The sequence below is a fragment of the Balaenoptera musculus genome, chromosome 4 (genome assembly GCF_009873245.2).
Source record: "Balaenoptera musculus isolate JJ_BM4_2016_0621 chromosome 4, mBalMus1.pri.v3, whole genome shotgun sequence".
Classification (NCBI taxonomy): Eukaryota; Metazoa; Chordata; class Mammalia; order Artiodactyla; family Balaenopteridae; genus Balaenoptera; species Balaenoptera musculus.
In genome coordinates, this window is record NC_045788.1 from 14165639 (window position 1) to 14171383 (window position 5745).

Here is a 5745-nt window from a genome sequence, read left to right on the forward strand (position 1 = left end):
ATTTTTCTTTCTCAAGATTGCTTTGGCTATTCGGGGTCTTTTGTGTTTCCATACAAATTGTGAATTTTTTTGTCCTAGTTCTGTGAAAAATGCCTTAGTTTGATAGGGAATGCACTGAAGCTGTAGATTGCTTTGGGTGGTATAGTCATTTCACAATGTTGATTCTTCCAATCCAAGAACATGGTATATCTCTCCATCTGTTTGTATCATCTTTAATTTCTTTCATCAGTGTCTTATAGTTTTCTGCCTACAGGTCTTTTGTCTCCTTAGGTAGCTTTATTCCTAGGTATTTTATTCATTTTGTTGCAATGGTAACTAGGTGTTTCCTTAATTTCTCTTTCAGATTTTTCATCATTAGTGTATAGGAATGCAAGAGATTTCTGTGCATTAATTTTGTATCCTGCTACTTTACCAAATTCATTGATTAGCTCTAGTAGTTTTCTGGTAGCATCTTTAGGATTCTCTATGTATAGTATCATGTCATCTGCAAACAGTGACAGCTTTACTTCTTTTCTGATTTGGATTCCTTTTATTTCTTTTTCTTCTCCGATTGCTGTGGCTAAAACTTCCAAAACTATGTTGAATAATAGTGGTGAGAGTGGGCAACCTTGTCTTGTTCCTGATCTTAGTGGAAATGGTTTCAGTTTTTCACTTTTGAGGTCCATGTTGGCTGTGAGTTTGTCATATATGGCCTTTATTATGTTGAGGAAAGTTCCCTCTATGCCTACTTTCTGGAGGGTTTTTATCATAAATGGGTGCTGAATTTTGTCAAAAGCTTTTTCTGCATCTATTGAGATGATCATATGGTTTTTATCCTTCAGTTTTTTAATATGGTTTATCACATTGATTGATTTGCATATATTGAAGAATCCTTGCATTCCTGGGATAAACCCCACTTGATCATGGTGTATGATACTTTTAAAGTGCTGTTGGAGTCTGTTTCCTAGTATTATTTTTTTTAATATCTTTATTTGAGTATAATTGCTTTACAATGGTGTGTTAGTTTCTGCTGTATAACAAAGTGACTCAGCTATATGTATACATATATCCCCATATCTCCTCCCTCTTGTGTCTCCCTCACACCCTCCCTATCCCACCCCTCTAGTTGGACACAAAGCACCAAGCTGATCTCCCTGTGCTATGCGGCTGCTTCTGAATGGCTATCTTATTTTGCATTTGGTAGTGTATATATGTCCATGCCACTGTCTCACTTCGTCCCATGCTTGCTAGTATTTGTTGAGGATTTTTGCATCTATGTTCATCAGTGATATTGGCCTGTAGTTTTCTTTCTTTGTGACATCTGTGTCTGGTTTTGATATCAGGGTGATGGTGGCCTCGTAGAATGAGTTTGGGACTGTTCCTCATTCTGCTATATTTTGGAAGTGTTTGAGAAGGATAAGTGTTAGCTTTTCTCTAAATGTTTGATAGAATTCGCCTGTGAAGCCATCTGGTCCTGGGCTTTTGTTTGTTGCAAGATTTTTAATTACAGTTTCAATTTCAGTGCTTGTGATTGGTCTGTTTATATTTTCTATTTCTTCCTGGCTCAGTCTCGGAAGGTTGTGCATTTCTAAGAATTTGTCCGTTTCTTCCAGGTTGTCCATTTTATTGGCATATAGTTGATCCTCTCATGATCCTTTGTATTTCTGCAGTGTCAGTTGTTACTTCTCCTTTTTCATTTCTAATCTATTGATTTGAGTCTTCTCCCTTTTTGTCTTGATGAGTCTGGCTAATGGTTTGTCAATACTGTTTATCTTCTCAAAGAACCAGCTTTTAGTTTTATTGATCTTTGCTATTGTGTCACTTATTTCTTTGTCATTTATTTCTGATCTGATCTTTATGATTTCTTTCCTTCTGTTAACTTTGGGGTTTTTTTGTGCTTCTTTCTCTAATTGCTTTAGGTGTAAGGTTTATTTGAGATTTTTCATGTTTCTTGAAGTAGGATTGTATTGCTATAAACTTCCCTCTTAGAACTGCTTTTGTTGCATCCCATAGGTTTTGGGTCATCGTGTTTTCATTGTCATTTGTTTCTAGGTATTTTTTGATTTCCTCTTTGATTTCTTCAGTGGTCTCTTGGTTATTTAGTAGTGTATTGTTTAGCCTGGATGTGTTTGTATCTTTTATAGTTTTTTCCCTGTAATCAATATCTAGTCTCATAGCATTGTGGTCAGAAAAGATACTTGATACAATTTCAATTTTCTTAAATTTAACAAGGCTTGATATGATCTATCCTGGAGAATGCTCCATAAGCACTTAAGAAGAAGGTGTATTCTGTTGTTTTTGGATGGAATGTCCTATAAATATCAATTAAGCCCGTCTTGTTTAATATGTCATTTAAAGCTTGTGTTTCCTTATTTATTTTCATTTTGCATGATCTTTCCATTGGTGAAAGTGGGGTGTTAAAGTCCCCTAGTATGATTGTGTTACTGTCGATTTCCCCTTTGATGGCTGTTAGTATTTGCCTTATGTATTGAGGTGCTCCTATGTTGGGTGCATAAATATTTGCAATTGTTATATCTTCTTCTTGGATTGATTCCTTGATCATTATGTAGTGTCCTTCTTTGTCTCTTGTTATAGTCTTTATTTTAAAGTCTATTTTGTCTGATATGAGAATTGTGACTCCAGCTCTCTTTCTTTCTTTTTTTTTTTTTTTTTTTTTTTAGTTAGGTAAGTTGTAATTTTTTATTGGAAAACAAATATACAACTTGGAGTGGATTTGAGGCAAATTGTGCCATAAGCAGATTTTCTTTAAGTGGCTAAAACAACAAGCAAGTAACAATAAAAGAAATTGTTTCTGGTACAGGACCCGCAGTACAAAAAGATAGTGTATGAGTACCTGGATAAAACACCCATTTTGCAATAGTGCCACTTTTAAGTATATATTGTTGACTGTCCATAGTCCACACAGAGTTACAACTCCACACTTCAAACACCACATGCTGACAGTTCCTAAAGAAAACAACTTAAAAAGAAAGCATAACCCACATGTTCCCTCATTTGACCAACTCCTTCTAAGTTTAGAAGTGCAGAAGGGCTTAGATATATCCAGAGTAAGCCACATGCAGCATGGTACTTGATCAATTTTTCTAAAATAAGGTTTCAGGACAATGACAGTAAGATAAGAGAAGAAAACATGGAGGAATGAAGTCCTAATACATGCATATTTATTTTTTGAAAGTAGGGTGAAACCTTTTACAGATAAGTTACAAACAAAGAAAAGGCAAATAAACAATTTTGTACAAGAAATTTAACACACTCTGTACAATGTCTTCACTTTGTTGTCGTCATTTGTACAAACTCTTCATAGTTTACTTGACCATCACCATCAATATCTGCTTCCCTGATCATTTCATCAATCTCTTCATCTGTTAACTTCTCTCCAAGGTTTGTCATCACATGGCAGAGCTCTGCTGCACTAATATAGACATTACCATCCTTATCAGACACACGGAATGCTTCCCTAATTTCTTCTTAACTGTCTGTGTCTTTCATTTTTCTTGCCATCATTGTCAGAAATTCTGGGAAGTCAATTGTGCCATTACCATCAGCATCCACTTCATTAAGCATGTCCTGTAACTCTGCTTCTGTGAGATTCTACCCATGAGACCTCATTACAGTTCCCAATTCCTTTGTTGCTATAGTTCCATAACCATCCTTGTCAAATAGTGAAAAAGCTTCTTTGAATTCTGCAATCTGCTCTTCAGTCAGTCGGCTATGCTGCAAGGGCTACCAGTCTCCGGGACGCGACTACACAAACACTCAGCTCACTCTCTCCACTTGGACTCCAGCTTTCTTTTGATTTCCATTTGCATGGAATATCTTTTTCCATCCCCTCACTTTCAGTCTGTTATGTGTCCCTAGGTCTGAAGTGGGTCTCTTGTACACAGCATATATACGGGTCTTGTTTTTATATCCGTTCAGCAAGTCTATGTCTTTTGGTTGGAGCATTTAATCCATTTACATTTAAGGTAATTATCAATATGTAGGTCCCATTACCATTTTCTAAATTGTTTTGGGTTTGTTATTGTAGGTCTTTTCCTTCTCTTGTGTTTCCTGCCTAGAGAATTTCCTTTAGCATTTGTTGTAAAGCTGGTTTGGTGGTGCTGAATTCTCTTACTTTTTGCTTGTCTATAAGGGTTTTAATTTCTCTGTTGAATCTGAATGAGATCCTTGCTGGGTAGAGTAATCTTGGTTGTAGGTCTTTCGCTTTCATCACTTTAAACATGTCCTGCCACTCCCTTCTGTCTTGCTGAGTTTCTACTGAAAGATCAGCTGTTAACCTTATGGAGATTCCCTTGTGTGTTATTTGTTGTTTTTCCCTTGCTGCTTTTAATATGTTTTCTTTATATTTAATTTTGGATAGTTTGATTAATATGTGTCTTGGCGTGTTTCTCCTTGGATTTATCCTGTATGGGACTCTCTGTGCTTCCTGGACTTGATTGACTATTTCCTTTCCCATATTAGGGAAGTTTTCAACTATAATCTCTTCAGATATTTTCTCAGTCCCTTTCTTTTTCTCTTCTTGTGGGACCCCTATAATTCAAATGTTGGTGCATTTAATGTCCCAGAGGTCTCTGAGACTGTCCTCAATTCTTTTCATTTTTTTCTTTATTCTGCTCTGCGGTAGTTATTTCCACTATTTTATCTTCCAGGTGAGTTATCCGTTCTTCTGCCTCAGTTATTCTGCTGTTGATTCCTTCTAGAGAATTTTTAATTTCATTTATTGTGTTGTTCATCGTTTGTTTGCTCTTTAGTTCTTCTAGGTCCTTGTTAAACGTTGCCTGTATTTTCTCCATTCTATTTCCAATATTTTGGATCATTTTTACTATCATTACTCTGAATTCTTTTTCAGGTAGACTGCCTATTTCCTCTTCATTTGTTTGATCTGGTGGGTTTTTACTTTGCTCCTTCATCTGCTGTGTATTTCTCTGTCTTCTCATTTTGCTTAACTTACTGTGTTTGGGGTCTCCTTTTCACAGGCTGCAGGTTCATTGTTCCTGTTGTTTTTGGTGTCTGCCTCCAGTGGGTAAGGTTGGTTCAGTGGGTTGTTTAGGCTTCCTGGTGGAGGAGACTGGTGCCTGTGTTCTGGTGGGTGAGGCTTGATATTGTCTTTCTGGTGGGCAGGACCATGTCCGGTGGTGTGATTTGGGGTCTCTGTGAACTTATTATGATTTTAGGCAGCCTCTCTGCTAATGGGTGGGGTTGTGTTCCTGTCTTGCTAGTTGTTTGGCATAAGGTGTCCAAAACTGGAGCTTGCTGGTCATTGAGCGGAGCTGGGTCTTAGCGTTGAGACAGAGATCTCTGGGAGAGCTCTTTTTTTTTTTTAAACATCTTTATTGAAGTATAATTGCCTTACAATGGTGTGTTAGCTTCTGCTTTATAACAAAGTGAATCAGTTATACACATACAATATGTTCCCATATCTCTCCCCTCTTGCACCTCCCTCCCTCCCACCCTCCCCATCCCACCCCTCTAGGTGGTCACAAAGCACCGAGCTGATCTCTGGGAGAGCTCTTGCCGACTGATATTATGTGGGACCAGGAGGTCTCTGGTGGTCCAACGTCCTGATCTTGGCTCTCCCATCTCAGAGGCTCAGGCCTGACACCTGACTGGAGCAACAAGACCCTTCAGCCACACAGTTGATTTTGGAGGCCAAGAAATACCTCTGCAAGTGGAGGTCCAGGAAAGCTGGTGGTGTAGTTCCAGTCCAAGACCCAAGTCAGAAGGCCTGGAGAAACATGCCGCAAG

At 37.9% G+C, this 5745-nt stretch overlaps 1 pseudogene; it reads right to left on the reverse strand.

Moving 5' to 3' along the window:
* Positions 1–3144: 3144 nt before the first annotated feature.
* Positions 3145–3945, reverse strand: LOC118894499 (annotated as a pseudogene).
* Between the last annotated feature and the right edge of the window lie 1800 nt (positions 3946–5745).